Source organism: Ursus americanus, chromosome 19 (assembly GCF_024610735.1).
Source record: "Ursus americanus isolate L20-20 chromosome 19, mUrsAme1.1.p, whole genome shotgun sequence".
In the NCBI taxonomy this organism is placed as follows: domain Eukaryota; kingdom Metazoa; phylum Chordata; class Mammalia; order Carnivora; family Ursidae; genus Ursus; species Ursus americanus.
Genome location: NC_142145.1, coordinates 53,938,223 through 53,956,547, shown reverse-complemented (window position 1 = coordinate 53,956,547; position 18,325 = coordinate 53,938,223). Strand labels below are relative to the sequence as shown.

The following is an 18,325-nucleotide window of genomic DNA, read 5'->3' as shown; positions in this document are numbered from 1 at the left end:
AAATTAATTCCAAGGACGGCTTATGAGGTAATCAGTTGGTTTTTTTCTCCATGAATTTCCTTTTGGAAAAAAACCCAGCTCCTTAATGCCTTTAGGGCTCTGGCTGCCTCTAAGCACTTGCTGCTCAGCAGCTGCCTCCACACAAACGGCCCTGACCACAGACGGCCGGCTGCTCCTCGGAGAGACACTGCTATTTGTCAAGTGTGACGTGAGGATGAAGCTTGAGGACAGGGGATTACAATCAGATATCTTTACTCAAGGTTGTCAAGTGTGACTGGAATCAGAAAACACAATGCTTTCATAGGATTTTACAGAAGGGACCTCCTCACATTCACCAAGCATATTCATACTTAATTTTGATAACTTTGGCCTTTGTTTCCACCTCATTTTGTCCCATCTCTGTTACAGCACGTACCTCCTGCTGTCTTGACAGTGACTATGAACAGGTCTTCGTTCCTTTAATAATCCAGTTGAGGGCAGGCGTGTGTTGCCTTATTCTTTGTATCCTTAACACCTATGACAGCACACACTTGGAGTTTAGAACGGGTGAACAGATAAGAAGAGGGGTACAAGGGATGTGAGCTTTGCCATGGGATGCAAGATAGGGTGCGGGTTGAAAGCAGGGCAAGAGAAGCAAGGGGAGCTATGGGCTTTCCCCAGAAATGAAAGAGATGATATTTTAAGTAGCAAACTTAAACCCAACAGGGCTCCTGGCCACTTACTCCCTTAGGAGGAAACTTATCTCTAGAGCAGGGCTTCTCAATCTTTTTTTTTTTTTAAAGATTTTATTTATTTATTTGACAGAGATAGAGACAGCCAGCGAGAGAGGGAACACAAGCAGGGGGAGTGGGAGAGGAAGAAGCAGGCTCATAGCGGAAGAGCCTGATGTGGGCTCGATCCCATAACACTGGGATCACGCCCTGAGCCGAAGGCAGACGCTTAACCGCTGTGCCACCCAGGCTCCCCCCTCAATCTTTAAGGTGCAGAGAAATCACCTGGGAATCTTGTTGAAATGCTTCTGACATAGGAAGTCTGGGGCAGAACCTAAGAGTCTGCATTTCTAACAAAGTTCCCAGGAGTTACAAATACAGCTGGGCCACAATTTAGATACACCTCAAGTAGCAAGGCACCCAGAACCTGTGCTCTAACATCGCTAACTGCATAGATTCGATCAAGGTCCCGGGAGGAAGCAGGTAACAAATTTAAACAGAGTAACTGAGATTTTACTAAGATGTGAGCAGCATTAGGGGATGCCAGCAAGAAAAAAGTTAAGGCCTTTAAGGCTAGCAACTGGGAGGAGAAGCCATCACCAGCCCCAGACCAAAAGAGGGAAAAGGAGGGAGAGGTTACCAGAATTAAAGAACTTTGGAGCTGAAACAGGACTAGTAGGACATGAAAACAGCTGTGTTCTTGGGTATCTTGGGTAGAAGAACACAGACACTTCCCAGGGAGTGAGAAGTCTCACTCCTGTCCTCCCTTCTGAAGCCCTGCTGTACCTCCCACTGGCCAGACCCAGTTGGGACCTAGAGGGCAAGGGGGCTGAGGGGGGTTGTAAATGACCTCCGGAGCACAGAAGGAAGGGAGTGTACACTGGACGGCACAGGGAGCTATCCCAGAGAGGAACTTCTGACCAATTTAGCTATTCACTATTCCCTACTGTTAAAAGTAAATACCCTCAAAACTGACTCTGGCCATGTTTAAGGGGGCTACAGGATAAAAGACTGCAATGAGTCTGTGTTGTTTCTGTAGGCAATCTTTAGAAAGAAAAGAACCTCAAGGGGGTTGGTAAGTAGGGGCAGCTTTAAAGATAAAAGAAAAACAAGCTAAAATGCCTGAGGCAAAGGCATAAAGGAAGTGCTGGGAAACCATTAAAAGACCAGCTCAGGAAGTTAAGAATATAGTGGCCCCTACAGACCTTGGAGAAACAGGACTGGCAGGTTGGGGTCCAGGGCAGACAAGAAGACCAGCCTTCACTCTGGTTTCAGAAGCACGCTGCCGAAAATCCTCCAAAGTCTTTTTAGAATTTAGATGCAATACCACTGGTAGATTTCCAAGATTTGGGGAAGAAAGCAGACCCAAGGAAAACCAGAAACAGTAAGCACTATGACTAGATAGTCAGTTCCTAAGAAAACCCAACCAGAAGTCTGGTAGATAAAGCCAACTATAAGTGTGTGTGTGTGTGTGTGTGTGTGTGTGTGTGTGTGTGTGTGGGAATATATACATGTACATACACATATTAGATTCTTCATCAAGGCTCTTAGGAAAACATTAAGAAATGGAAAAGACAACATCTTCATATTTGGATTCTTAACACGTTAAAAACCCCTACCTTTTACCCTAAAACCCAGTGCCTTCTCACTGCCCAGAGGGGTGTGCGACGCTCCTCATCAGGAGCAGTGGGGGCTATACAGCGGTCCTGCCCAGGTGTGGAGGTCAGCCCCAAACGCCTGGTACCTCAAGGAGGTGAGGGCCCAATGTGGACCCAGAATGATGAGTCAGCTCAGGGTGCCCTTTGCCAGGATATGATATAATGTTGACTGGCTCTGCCCCTCCTCACCACTTTCACCCCCTTCCCTAAACCCATATTCCAAGAGATATGGTATAGTCAGTTCACCACTGGCCCCAGGGGTAACTGTCAGGCGAAGAAAAGAAAAAAAAAAAAAGCAAACAAAGATTCCAAATTCTTGGTTCTAGTTCAAATGAGAGACAAAAGTTGTTTTGAAAAGAGATATGAACTGGCAGAACTAGTTTGTGTGTGTGTGTGTGTGTGTGTGTGTGTGTGTGTGTGTGTGTGTGTGTTTACTACCCTGGGAAGAAGGGAAAAATCTGGAGAGGAAAAAGAGCTTTATAGGCAATTAGAGAACACGCAGTCTGTGCCCCACCCCCAGAATAAAGCCCAAATCTATTAGGGTGGGATTTGGGGGTCATCACAGGTTTCCCCCCAGAAGTTTGGGAGGATCTGGCAAAATGCTTGCTTGCTTCCTGCCTCCCTTCTTTCATTATTAAGGGAGACAGATGCAGAGACATCCCATGTGGCAAGGGCAGGATGAATGAGTAGGGATGAGCTTGCTGGGCGAAGGCAGTCGAGGTCAGGAGTAGCCTGCCTTGTCTAGGGGTGCTGAGTTGAGTTGGCAGAAAGAGGAGATTGATTGACTCTCCTTCTGGCTGGAGATAAAGGTCCTCATAGCAGGGGCTGCAAAGTGGGTAGTTCACTAATAGGGAGCCAGGCAGGAGGCACACCCATGCCCACAGAACCACGTAGGCATCCCAGAGGCTCCTCACCCAATCCCATCAGGGTCAGGGCATCAGTTTGGGGCTCTGAGAAGTCAGGGGAAGGGGAGGGTGCTGATCCAGAACACAGGTCCCCTGACTGCCTCTAGAGCAGTACTCCTTAAAGCAACATCCAATAAGGAGGGGGATGGACAGAAAGATCCTGAATATTCCTGAATCTTAACCAGAAGCAACTTAGAAAGCGCTAAATTGAATGGAGCAGACCGGCTGTGGCTGTGACTAGATTAACTTTTTCTGCTATCTGTCAGAAATGGGGAATTAGAGTTAGAATATAAATTTAGTTGCCAGAAATGAAGAAAATTATATTCCGTGACTGTGAAATTCATGTGCATTACAAGACTGATTGATTTTCCTCAGCTTCCATTGCTTAAATGTTATATGTGAATATTTAGTTAAGGTCAAATTCTATCCAGAAGCAGCAGCTCCACAGTCTGACTTCTGCAAACACCGGAGAAGCAGATCCTGGCTGGCCATCTGGCCTTGACCTGGGATCTTACTTGAGCTCTGATTTACAGGTGGGATGGCTTCCTAGGTCTAGCCCATGCTCAAAAAGCGGGGTCCTGGAAGCACCAGGGCCCATGCAGGTTGTTGGTCCTGCCTGAGAGGTGGAAGGCACCGTCAACCCCTGCTCACACGTGTGAACGTGCTGCCAGCCCCACTGCTGACAGGAGGGCCCTGCCCCTTCTGCTTGCCTCTCCTTTCCAACATCTTGCTCCAGCTTCTTATTTCTTCTACAGTTTCCCAAACCATTCCAGTTCATAAGGATCTCTTATATAAACTAGGGACTCTTGGGTTCCATGTCAGTGACATTTTGGGTTCTCTGATTTACTACTGTAGCAAGATGATTGAATCTCTGCCAGAGATTTGTTAGAAAGATGCACATTGGCCAGAGTAATTTTGAAGCAATAAAGAAATGTCAGGAGCCTGCATCAGGTCTTGACAAATGCATTTTCACCATTAATTAACCGATTTTCCCAATAATGAGGGTGTTTAAAATGCTATACAAGACAAGGCAAATATTTCTGCTCTCCACAAGGACTGGTGAGCAACTGAATGTGACCTTTGCCCTAGAATCAGGGCAGATATTGTTCATAAATGGCTGTTCAGGGGATCACAGTATACCTGTACCGTGGGAGTTATATACTGAAACTTTCTAGAATTCTGATGAAAACAACATGGAGAGCCCAGAATATAAACACAGTGTTCCTATTCAGTTTGTGAAAACCAAGTAGTTGCAATGGTAAAGCCTCTTGCATCTGGTTCTACCCAAGGAAGTATGAGACACATGCGCAATTCCTGAAAACGTCTAGCTTGTCAGGGCTATGATTCATTTTCTTTTTCTTCCCTCTTTTTTTTTTTTTGAAGATTTTATTTATTTATTTGAGAGAAAGAAAGCAAGAGAGCATGAGTGGAGGGGGGGGACAGAGGGAGAGGAAGAAGCAGACTCCCTGCTGAGCAGGGAGCCCGATGCTGGGCTCAATCCCACGACCCTGGGATCATGACCTGAGCCGAAGGCAGATGCTTAACCGAGCCACCCAGGTGCCCCTATTATTCATATTCTATCATGCAAGTTCCACAACCCTGATCAGCAGCCCAAAGAGGACACCTCTGCTTACTTGCAGAGCTTTAATATCTATCTTAATATGCAATTTGGGGGAATTTCCCTGACAACATGATGTAGGGTTGTTTTTATATGCAGTACGCAGTGCACTCTTCAATAATACCCGAGCCCAAACTAAGTATGATTTTTATAATGGCCTACAAAAACGCCTGGGCTCTTATGTCTCCATGCCCGTATGTCAGGAACATTAAATGAAAAACTTCTACTATAAAACTCAGGCAACATTCCTTGAGACCTGCGCTGGAGAGAAAGGAAATGAACATACCATATCAGCAGACGGATTCAGATGTTCTGACCCTTGCTTAAGCTGCAGAGTTAGGCCAGCGATTTGCTGACAGATGTGAAGCGGCGATTCCGTAAGAGAAAGGGAGGGAACCCTAAAAAAGTATAGTCTTCTAAATGCATTAGAATGAACCGCTGTGATAGTCCCATATCCCCTAATATCAGAGAATCTAATATTCACAGTACCATCTAGCTAGGAACTGTATTATATTCAGGAAAGTCTGATAAAAACATTTCCAGAGAATGCAGCCACTTACAAAGGTATTTAAAACAGAATAAAAGAAAGAAAGGAACCCTAGTTGATGTGCACTGATATTCAGTCATTATATAAAACACTCCCCAGTGCCCAATACTGGGTAAAACCTGTTGAACATCCTCAACAATTCTATGAAAAATATTATTGGTACTATTATAATTTCTTTTTAAGATAAAAAAAATAAAGGCTTAAAGAAATTTCGTCACTCATCTGACGACCCATAGCTGTAATGGGTATGTAACGTAAAAGGTAGGATTCAAACTTAGGTAGTAGGACCTCAAGATTCAAAACTCTTTGCCCTGTGCCTTGGGTATTTTTCCCCCAGGATACTCCCAGTGTTGTTACTTCTCATGTAGTGGTGACTGCTAAATAGCTGTCTGTGAATAGGCAATGGGTCAGTTTTTAGAGAAGTTCCTACTCACTACTAAGAGAGCATGCCACAATAGAATCAAAGCACTCACATTTTTAGTACCTAGGAAGCCACCAGTCAAGTTTTCAAGACATTTCACAAGAAACCTGGAGCTATTTAAGGAATTGTCCGTCATTTCATGTGCATTCCATCACTGCACTAATTTATTTTAAAACTAGAAATGTAATATGCAAACTTTATGGGAAAAAATATCCTAAAGAAAAGCTAGGACATCTAATAACTGATTTATGAGTGAGTTATACATTATCTCTAGACTATACCAATCTTTAGTCAATTTACAAAAAGCAAATTATTTCCCAAGTTTGGAGCTGATCAGTCGTCTGGGAGTGATACTAGTAACAATCAACAGCTAATGGCTTAGCCCCTGTCAAGGGAAGTCAACATAAAGAACAGCTTAGAGTAATGTTGACAGAGGCTTGGGAAATACCAACTCCAAAGAGTCCACAGGGTAGCCATCAGATTAAAACACCACTGAGGAGGGTCATACCTTCAATACTGGTGGCTCTCCTGGGTTTTGTTCCTCATTCTCTTCCAGTGTCTACCTGTGGCACCCAAGCTCCTCCCCATGACCTTATCCGTTGTTGTGGCTTCACTTACTGGCGGAGGATTCTCTAATCTTTGGCCGGATCACTCTTGACCTCGGACTGTTCAGGATGTCAAATCATCTTCATGTGTTTGACTCTACATGTCTAAAACTCAGCCCCTCCCAATTGTAATCACTCCTTTTCCCCAGCCTCAGGAATGGCATTACTACAACCCTGCTATTTTTCACTTCTCCCCCTTCTTTGTCCACTATATTGGACAGGTCCACAAATTTGGCCAAATCTACCTCAGATACATCTCTCAAATCCATCTTTTTTTGATTTAGTTGTATATATTATGATATATCTAGGCTATTGCACACCTAACTTATCTCTCAATATTTGGCTCCCTGCCATTTTAATATCCTTTACATATACTTGCAAAGGTTGCTAAAACAATAATTAGATAATGCCATTCTCTTGTTAATACTCAGTGGATGAGGCTAACCCAACTGTTTGGTAGAATGTTCCAAATCCATTAGCTGGTATAAATGTTTCTTTACAACTTGCCTTAGCTTACCTCTTCTAATTCACCTCTATCCCCCACTCCAATCATATTTGCTGAGGTTCATCCATAATAATCTAATCATGGATCCCTTAAGTAGGCTGGTGAACAGGAGTCAAGGGGAACAAGAGAGTATAGTGGTTAAGAAAGAGGGCTTTTCAGTTGGGCTGGTGTGAACTGAATCACAGATTTACCTCTTACTGATGTAGTAACTTATGTGTCCATTCTGAGACCTGGTTCCCCCTTGTCTAAAAAAATGGGATAATAACATAAGGTTATTATCAGAACTAATTAAGGCAATCTGTTAGCTATTACACTAATACCTCATCATCAGGTACATCTAGAGCAAATTTTCAAGAAGAAACACTTTGTACAAATATATTGTTGTCAGTTAATTGACGATGTCCTCAAGGCTTGCGTTCTTTAGTTTTTAGAGGTTCTTGAAGGGACAGTTTGGAAAGAGGACTAAAATAGGTTGGTAGCAATTAAGAACTATCTTGTTGAGGCTTTTATACTACCCAGTTTTCTACACCACTGACTTAGTAATTCACTGAGTACAGAACTAGAATTTGCCTCATATTATTACTTTCTTTACTGGGTTATATCTCCAAATATACCTCAGTACAGAAACTTCATCTTCTACTTCTTAACATCTCAATATTACCTAGCCCAACATAAGATCTTGGTAAGACCATCAATAAATACTGACATTAGATTGAGTTATCAGGCTACAGATTGCTAATCCTCATGATAAATGCCCAAAGTTAAATGCATGAGCTTCTGATGTTGCTCAACCATGATGTTTGTTTTTTCTAAGAAATAAAGATTATACTTCATAAAAGGAAAAAAAATGTTTTACAAAATTCCTTTTGTCATACTGTACAAAGTAAAATGCAAATTAGCATGATCCCATGGGCACACAAATTAAAATTAAGCTTTGAGCAATTAATTATTTTAATTGCAATGCTGATAAACACAGTTCATAACACGAAGGCCACATTTCTCCAGGTTATGTGCACTACTTGATACAAGTAAATATGCACAGTGCTTATAAAAATGTTGACTAATATTTAACTGCAAATGAAAAGGGCTGTGAGTCTGGCCTCTAGCTGGAGACCATCTCACAATGCCTCCTTAAGAAAATGTTCCTCTCTAATATTCTTTCTCCATGAATCTGTAAATATTGCTCTGATAGCCATGTTTTAAGGATTCAAAAAACCGTGTCCATAAGTTATTCTGGATTTCACCTGCAAATATTATTAGCAGTTACTATGCACCAGGTACCATTCTAAGTACTTTACACACACTAACTAGTTCAATTCTCATGACAACTCTATAAGGTAGGCACTACTACCTCCATTTTACAGATGTGACAGTGAGGTTTAAGAGAAAAATTCACTAGCCCATGATTACAGCATTATTAAGGAGTACAGCCCAGATCTGTACACAGCCTATCCATTCCCAGAGCCTCTGCTCTCATCACCACACCATACTTCACTCATTAAGTAGAATTCAGTACATGCTTTGGGAACTGGAAAGAAGGAGAAATTACTCCCTATTAAAGTTCAAGAAAGACCTCAAGGAGAAGGATGTGCAGGATTCTGACTGGCAGAGATGGGATAGGAATTATATGCATTCTAGGCCCTGGTGAACAATGCCACACAGCCAGGCAGGTGCAGGGAACGGAGTGGGATGGACAAGGAGTCTAGTTTGGCTAGTGATGCAGTAGAAAGCATAGCTGTGACAACTCTACAGATGCCACAGGAGGACACTATGGGGCTTTAACTACTAGGCTATGCAAAGTTTTCTCTACAAGGTAACATGAAACATTCTTTGGGAAGATTAGATTTTTTTTTTTTTAAGCTTAGGAACTTTTTTCTCAGAAGATCATTTTCCTTACTTAGTCTAACAGACTATTTTGGATAATAATCCACTTCAAGAAATTCTCCACTGGGAGGCCTAAGGGACTGAAACTAACAGGATGAAGTTTAATAGGAATGGGGATGAAGTTCAGAAACTTCAGCTGTCCATGTTTAGGATGACTGCTTCCTGGCAAGAGTAAAGTTCATATGAAAAAGATGAAGAGATTTTGGCCAAATCGGTCAGTACAAGCTAACAGCGCTACATGGATGCCAAGAAAACTAAGTGGAAGATTAAGCGGCACAGAAGTATATCACACAGAAAGAGGAGATGATTATCCTAAACACGGCAGAACTGGAATTCGGCTCTGGGCACCAAGGGTGAATGTTGACAGCCAGGACTGAATTCAGAGCAGGATGGATGAAGACAGACGGTCAAGGGGATGCGCCACGTGTGAAAATGTTGAAAGCGCTGGAGAAGGGAAGCATGATCACGATCACCAAACATTTCAAGATCTGTCTTGGGAAGAACAATCTGTTTAGACTCACAATACAAAAACAGAACCACGGAGAGGATACTATACCCAATGAATCAACTAATAATAAAGACCAGCTCCCCATTAGTTATGCAGGAGGAGGGATGTTACCAAAGTAAAGGAAGCAATCAGTGTCCAGTGGGCATCCACAAGCCAGCCAAAAACAAGGTAATGCTTTTAAAAAGAAAACTCACCTTGCTGAGTATGGGAGTATATAAATACTAAAGGAAAGATACTGAGAACCTAGTCTTCAGGAATTTGGAGATGTCACTGTGAGGGGAGTGGTAAAACAGGGAGAAGGGAGAAGGAGGGTGTGGAATTTAAGCTGGACTTTGACAGATGAATCAGTTTACAATCCGAAGTGGTCAAGTAACTGCCAAAAAGCCAAATCTTCAGTAAACAGATGGAATTGTAAACAGATTACTGAAAATGCTCATTGAGTCCCCTCAGGGCTTAACAACATACAATAATTCTCTATAATACATTCCTTCTCAATTTTTTGCAATTTATAGGGGGTAATATGATCCTTTCCCTTCTTTTCTCCCAAAAGTATCCCCTACACACACACACACACACACCAAGATTTATATATTACTGTGGAAGAAGAATAGATACGACCTTCTCTTTCAAGATAGTAGGTCAAAAAAGGAAGTAAAAAATCAGAGAATAGAGAATATGGGGGTCCTATTAATAAGGAGAAACAGGCTTCCTTGATTGTTCAAAGTCCTACAGCAACTTTCACCAAAATCTCAGAGTTTTCCTATTACCTCCAGACTAGAAAACACAAGTAACAAATTTTGTCATTCACTCAGCATTGTGTGGGATAAAATGTCCAGGCCTCAGAGTCAAACAAATTTTGGTTCACATTCTTACCCTGACACTCATGAGCTATATAAAATGTGGGCAAGACACTTGGCCTCACGGTGCCTCAGTCCCCTTATCTGTAAACTGTGGATACCCACTCCTGCGTGAAGTTTTTGTGAAGATAAAGAAAACAGTATTCATAAAATGCCTGCACCCATTCTATAGTTCTACTCATCATTACCATCAAAATCTAAAGACTGCTGGTGGCAGACGTTTTGACAGCTTAGGCATTTCTGGGACTTTGGAAATCAGACTTCTTGAAAAAGCTCAAAGTGAGCTTGTCTGATATTGGCTTCTGATTTCTTCTATTTCATAGATTAGAAAGCAGTTTTGAAGGAACTGCAACCTCTTGGTGGTAAGGGATATCCACAGACTTCCCTAATTCAAACAGAGACTGCACTTGGGAGTGTTTTGTTAGAAAAAGGAGGGGAGCAGGAGCAGCTGCAGCAGCTGGGGACGGATCAAGTGATAAATCCTGTCGTACTTCAACTAACATACACTAGAAGATTCGTACCTACTGAATAATTCGAGGTTGGCAAAGAATGAAAGACAATTACTATATAATATGCAATTATTTTAAAAGAAATCTTTTCAAGTAGGTGAACTGCCTGTTAGCCTCCATTTTAACTATACTGCTTCCGAGCGTCCTGTCTTGAATGGTCACCTAGTTCCTTTGGATGCCCTACACCAGCCCAGAAGGCTCTCCTGTACACTCCCGCCATCACAGGCAGCACTGTGCGGGGTTACTGCCTCCACACCTCCAGCATTCCTTTTGAAGTGGATGAGGCGTTATTTGGAATGAGCTCTGGAAGTTATGGAACAGGAAGAAACATCTCCTTTACCACCTACTTATTCCGTAAGTTTCAGATAGTTACATACCACTTTAGTACACAAATAATGAAATATTGTGTCTTTCTGTCTTTTGAAACAAAATAATGGACGCCTCATGTCCCAAATAGTGATTTCTGTAAAGTACCAGGTTGGATTCTGGGGAAGTCTCCTTTAGGGTGATGTGCAGCTGGACAGGAAATATCCTCTCACTTCAGACCCCAATCGTACTACTCTGTATATCCATATGAGAAATCTGGAAAGTTTGAATTTCATGTTCATTTCATCAAATACATCTAGCAGATGGGGTATTACGTGCGGTGATCTTCATAGCTAACAGAGACAAGACCTGCTTGCTCACTTACAAACGCATTCGCTTGCTACCTGAGCTTTGGGAACTTATCATTTATTCATCACTAAAGTGCCCTAGCAATGAATGTCCATCTCATCAGCACTGATATTGTCCAAACGCTCCTCTCAATAGTTTTTGTCCCCTTAAATAATCCACAGGCTTCTATATCACTAAAAAACAATTCCCTTTTTCTCAATCCCCCCCTTCCTTTTGTTTAGATAAGCACTTGGGGGTGATTGTTCTCAGTGCAATCTTCTCTCGGGAATGGTCTTATCACCAGGTCACACTACACCTTCAGAGATAGCCGAAAGGCTGTTCGACTCTGTCTCCCAAGATGGTGGTGAATTGCTTCCCCATGTCTTTATTATAATAACACTGCACATCTTGACTGAACTGCCTTTACCCTCTCCGCTTTTGGAAAATTTCCAGGCAGGGTCTGTGTTTACATCAGCAAGAGTGATTCAAAACACCACCTCTGGGGTTTTAAACAGGCTTTGAAACACATTCCTGCACTCTGCTCAACTCAGGTCAGCAGGCGGCCTTCCAGTAAATCTGTTACGTGACTTTGTCATTCTCCTTATTGCACAGGGGCACTGATTTCCTTGTAGCTCATCTCACAAGTGATTTTATTTTTCTAAAATTTCTGCTGGAACTTCGGCTAATAGAGCCTTGCGTTATTATGCCCATTGTCTTCAGAACTCCTTCTCTGTAAAGATTCTGCTTAAGTTAGCTAAGCATTGTTCTGTTTTCCATCTGATTTTTTTTTTCCTTCAGCTTTAGGATCATAAAAATTAAGTCTTTTTAAAATATTTTCCTATCTAAACACAAGCTTTATCTTGTTAAACTTGCTTTTGATTAGCACAGTTACTTTTCAATTAATCCCTTAGTCTACAGTTTAACAAGTGCCTTACAAAATTCATAAGACATAGGATGTGTACAAAGGGGGCTGGGCAGAGGGCAGTTATTACATGTAGAACTATGGGGGCTATCAAAACAAAACTATAGAATGTCAAATTTGAGAACGATTTCTAAAAATAATGTAAATCCCTTTTACTTACAAGATTTAAAGAAAGACTCCCTATTTAGTAATAATAATCAAAGCACACTAGTATAGAATTATTTTCACAGACAAATAAGCACATCAAGCATATCCTAGACATTATGCTGGAAATGTATCACCTATCATAGACCTTGCTTTTGCTTACCACACTCTGAAATCTAAAGGTAAAACTAAAAAGAAAAAAAAAAAGCCTTTTCCCCTCCCAACTCATACCATACAAGAAAAGCAGTATTTCATCTAAATGGGCTTTAACACACTCTACTCTAAAAAGGCTCACCAGGGCTAAAGTAGACTCTACCTTTGATTACAAAATACATTAGTAGTAAAACAATTTAAAAACAATAAAGAAACTATAAACACATTGGCAAAAATATAAAGATGATGCTACTTAACTAAAAAGAACCCAGAACACTGTGAAGCAAATGACTCTAATTTGAAGGAAATGAAATTCAAATAAACAACAAAAGTACCCGTCCTAGTACTTCCCCTTCCTGTGAAAGACAACGCAAAGGACAAAAACAAGGGGGGGGGAGAAAAAGAAGAAAGAAAAAAGAAAGAAAGAAAGAAAGAAAGAAAGAAAGAAAGAAAGAAAGAAAGAAAGAAAGAAAGAAAGAAAGAAAGAAAGACAAGACAAGACATATAAGGAGTCACTGACAAAGGGGCTGTATGGATAACAGTGCTCTAAAAATTAAACATGAAAGGAGGTTAACAGATACTGTGGAAACCTTTCTGGGAAGGACTGCATTTGTGTTTCTTGAAATAGGCCTTCTGCTTGCTATTAATCAGACTAAGGCTGGCTTTGAGAGTATGCCCTAACACAGGTACCAATTTCTTGAAGAAGGCACATAAGGGAGGAGTAGGCGGAGGCCAGGAAAAGATGAGAAAAAATGGACAAAGGCAGCACACAAAAATCCCAGGCACAGTATTTTCTGAAAGGCAGGTATGCAATGGGCACTCCCTCCCCACCTTCCTGTCTTCTTCTCTAGAACAGGGCAAAAACACAGCTGCTTCTGCTTGGCGCCCTTTGTCCAAACATGGAAAACCAGAGGAAAGGCTTGGTAGCCTGACCAAAGAAATACCTTAATTCCACTAAAGAGTGGAAGTGCTTGCTTGGGTAATGGAGTCTACCTCAGTAGATGTTTCCAAAATTAGATAATGATCTGGAAAGGCTGGGTTAGAGTTTTATCTATTTTTTTTAAAGGTGTATTTGAGAGAGAGAGCGAGAGAGCGCGAGCATGCAGGGAAGCAGGGGGAGGGTCAGAAGGAGAGAGAGCAAGAATCCCAAGGAGACTGTGCACTAAGCACGGAGTCCCACGCAGGCCTCGATCTCACGACCCTGAGATCCTGACCTGAGCTGAAACCAAGAGTGAGACGTTCCACTGACTGAGCCACCCAGGAGCCCCTGGATTAGAGTTTTAAAGGCTCCTGCTCAAAAGCAGGGACTGGAATCAAAAGACCTCTAAGCCATTCATTTTGTATGCATCTATTAAAATTCCATCTTAACTAGTCTTCCCAAATTAGTAACAGGGCTTATCTACTCTCCTTCTATATTTGAGCTTTAGAAACTTACGTCCACCCTATATCAAAAATCCTCTTTGAAAGGTTAAAAAAATCACAGTTTACTATCACTTAACATTATGTACCTATAACCTACTAATAAAACCATAAGCTCTACTTACGCATTCAATTAAAAATGGATTTAAAAAAAGCTATAGCAACCATCTACTCTCTTCTTTCCTCTCTTAAAATGAAACAATCAGTCTGAAGAAAGAAGCCTGTAGCCCAAGCGATTGATCTAGGAAGTGCTCTCAACCTTACCTTTTAAGAGGTTAAAAGTCTCCCGGATGATATTCTTAAGGGAGAAGTACCAAACATCTGTGCGACCATGTGTCCTCATGGCCCAGAGGTGGGGAGGCCATCCTCCAGCCCACATCCACCACCCCACGCACTCTGAGCACTGCCTCCCCCTCCGAGACAGGACAGCACTGGTTGCCTCTAGCCCAGGGCAAAGAAACAAAGGGCAGTGGAGTTTCTTGCAGGAGGAGAACTAATTCCTACTGCACGGTAGCTATTTAAAGAGGTAGTGCCTGTGGGACAGATCTGCCTCCCAGCCTTCCTGTTTGTGTCCCAGCTCCAATTTTCACCCATTTCCTAAGGAAGACTGCAAAGTGTAATCAGCCTCGAGAAGGCTGAGATTTATGAAAACCCGTGCAGTGTGCGAGGGCAAGTTTTATATTCTTCCCCTTTTTTCTTTTCCCCACTAAACAGATATGAGGCTTTATTTAAAGTATTTTCAAAGTCAAAAGCAAACACTGTATCTATCATGATTTGATAAGTATTTTTACTCCTGTAAGAATTTTAACCTAAAATGTAGGAACAAAAGAATTGGTAGATAATTAATCCAACATGTACCAAGTAGTAATGCAGAGCAAAAACATGCATCTTATGGTCAGAAGGCAAAGGCTTGATGCAAAAAACCTTTGGGATTAGCTAGCTTTAAGTAAAGAAATTCACTCCATCTGAGCTTCATTTTCTTTGTCTGAATAAATGGGAAAAATAACATGTACTTTACATGTCTATTGTCTACTGCATAAGATAACTGTAAAAGACCCTGTATTTTGCCTTATATATTATATAAAAGTTAGATCATGCTGTCACTGCATCCTGGCATCCAATTTCCCAGCTGCTGTTACATAGTATCAGTCATTAGTAGCTGGATACAAAGAGCTAATACATCCCCTCTCATCTCCCCAAAATTATATTATGTATGCATTTGTTCACTTGCCTGTTGTCTGACTTCCCCATTGGTAATGAATACTTAACAATATTCCCAGGACCTAGAATAGCACTTAGCATTTATTAATATACGATAAGTACTTGCTAAATAAATGAAGAGATAAACGCATAATTTCAGAAAAGCCAAGCAAAATGCTCTACACACAGTAAACCTGTAACAGACACTGAATTAATGAATGAACCACAACTTTTTTTCTAGAGAAAAACATCCGAGGAAAAATGCAATATAATAGAATTTTAAGACAAGTCGGAGCTCTTAAGAACATTTGACACAAATATGACTTTATGTTTTGTTAGATTACCCTGCGTTCAAATACATTATTGAGATGGTTAAGGTAGAGGTTTCTTACAACATGCATATGAGGTACAACATTCAGTATGAATTAATTCAATGAAAAAGAGTTTACCTTAGTTAGAATCTACCTAAAATCCTTCCTCAGGCCTCTTTCTGTTAAAAATAGAAACTCTCTTCCTCTGGTGCCCTTCAAGTTCTAGTATGGTGGCAGTGGGGTTTGTAAGGACTCACTGACTGTTTTAAAGAGCATTACCCAGACAAGGAGGATACAAACCTGTGGTCCCTTGTGGTTCCTATGATCCAATTACTAATGTTTAATATGACATAACAACATGCCGGGAGACAGGATATCTCAGGGATCTGAAACAACAGATTTAGTTTTGAGCCTTCACATCATTGCCTCAATCCAGTTCAGGCCAGTTCAGGCCACAAGAGACTAAAAATCAATTTTTTGATGGCTGCTCATTAATTTATCATGTGTAAAGAAGAAAGCGATTCAGTGGATACTTGTCCATTTTATTAAATTACCAAGAGAGGAAAGATCCCACATCTTAAAAGATCACGTGAAACATAGTTCCCTCTTACTTCTAAGGATTTCTCTTGCTTTGCTTGAGAAATAGGACCTTCCGTGTCTCTCCTCCTTTCCTCTCTGCCCTCTCTCTTGGCTTGCACTTTATACATAGAATAAGAGCTAACTACAGATCTTTTTGGAAGTGTTAAAATGGAAAATAAAGTTTAAAGTTTCTCACTCTGAATGAAGTCATTTTGGTTCTGCAATATGAGGAAGCATTTCATAATCATGAGCCTGAAAGTGGTTATAAGAAAGAAGAATCTCTGGAGAACAGAGAGTGGTGGTCATATAAAACCAAGTATCTATATTCTGTTTTTCTGAGCTCAAAGTTTCAGACGTTGTGACGTTGTTTGCCACAAACCCACTCCTCTCTGATGCAGCTTCTGATGTAATTAAGTAATTACAGATTCTAAAGACTTTTGAAACAGATTTTTTAACAGCTTCCAGCAGCAAGGCTTTCTCACCTTACGTGTAGCCTCTGCCCTGATAAACACCAGTCTACAGGAGCTTGTAAGTTCAACTACGAGGGTTATCAGATGCGGCTTAAATGCCTCCTAGAACATGTACATTTGACCCTGGAGGGGAACGAACTGTCGAAACTGTCATCCAACAGTCATCTGATGTAAGAAGAACCCTTGGAAGCACCAACCTGTAAGCTCCGCCATCCTCCCCTGGGGATGCTGATGTACCACTAGCGATATCCTGTAGGACAGTTTTATTGCCCCGGTTAGTGACAGACTTAATCAAGATATCACTGTGTATTTGGTTAGCAAACAAAAAGAAGATAACTTCAAGTTACTGATTAGAGGGTTCTGCTATGCTATTTCTATTATTATATACTGTCAAGTATATATCTTATTTTAGTAAACATTTATCTAATGTTACAAAAAACATAAAAATCAATCTTTAAGGGAAGATACTTTATAGGCATGACTAAAAGAGGAAAATAACATAGAACACGTTCCAAAACCTGCTATTACTAGGTATGCACGCTGCACAACAGAATAATAATGAATGTTTCCTTTTTGCCAGCTGTTGTTTTATAAGATGGCTGATTTCCTGTGAGCTGACTCTAGCAACTATGATTAATGAGGAATAAAATAAGTAAAACAAAGTTACATTGAAAGCTCTTCTTATTGATAAGGAAGTATTTTGATAGCAAGTTAATTCTAAGAGGTTAAGACTATCTTCTTTCCCAAAATGAGAGATAAAGAAGATGATATTTGTCCCTCCTTTTCTCCCTCTCAACTTGCTGTGGTCAGGGGCTCTGAAGACATAACATGTGTAAACACAGCATTCCTATTCTCAATCAATTCATGAACTGGTAAGACAGGTACAGAAGTAACTACAGTACAAAGGCAGCGTGTACTAAAAGGGAAAGTATAGCTTAATATCAAGAGTGCCGGGCATGACGTAAAAAGGACATAGGTCTAACTGGCTTTGCCACTTGCACACTGTGCAAGCTTGGGCAAAGTTAATCCTTCTGTGCTTTGCTTTATTCATGGATAAAACAGAGGTCATATATCACTGCCTGCCTCCTAGGGCAGTGGTGAAAAATAAATGAATTTTGAGTACAAATCCTTAACAGAGAGCCTGGCTTTTGAAGTCCTCAATAAATAATACTGATGCAAAAGAAAAAGATTAAAAAGAAATACTTAAGTTGCTATAGACATCCAATGGAGAAAGACGATTCCACCCATAAATAAGAGATACAGAATTTTCTAGCCAGGAAACTCCCCTCTTGGGATAGTTTGAAGGTACAGGTTGTCCTTGACTAATAATTGGGGATGGAGTACCTGGAAAGAAGAGGGGCCACCGCCACCCCTTACCTCCCAGTTCCCATACTCCCTTCTTTCTGAAATGACCAACCATAGTCCTATGTCCAGTCTCAGCCTGTGCCAATCCAGAGCAAAGTAAATGACCTTGGAGTCTCTTCTCTCCCTCCCGAAAAGTTGCTTCTTGTTCAGCAACAGAGATGTTCTCAAAGCCTACCTTAATATGTAAAAGAAAACATCCAGATTATTCATAAATACGAAATTTCTGTTTCTGGTCATGACGGATTAACTGGGAATGGAGTAGCCTTCCTTTCATACAACTGGAAAAGTGGATAAAATATGTGAAAAACTGCTTATAAACATTAGAAGAAAATAAAGATGTGATCCCTGAGAGAAGGAGAACAACTGAGGTGAAGCCTACAG

The 18,325-nt window shown here is 41.1% G+C and overlaps 1 protein-coding gene across 5 annotated transcripts in view; it reads right to left on the bottom strand.

Moving 5' to 3' along the window:
- ARHGAP28 (Rho GTPase activating protein 28) overlaps nucleotides 1-18,325 on the bottom strand; it is a 197,342-nt gene that overhangs the window by 129,149 nt on the left and 49,868 nt on the right. The window contains exon 1 of one of the 5 annotated variants that reach the window (XM_045781954.2): nucleotides 14,284-16,947. The exons of the other annotated variants lie outside the window; for them this stretch is intronic. The gene's annotated coding sequence lies outside the window, so the exon portion shown is untranslated. Of the gene's footprint in view, nucleotides 1-14,283; nucleotides 16,948-18,325 lie in introns of those variants that run through there. 5 annotated transcript variants of the gene reach the window in all.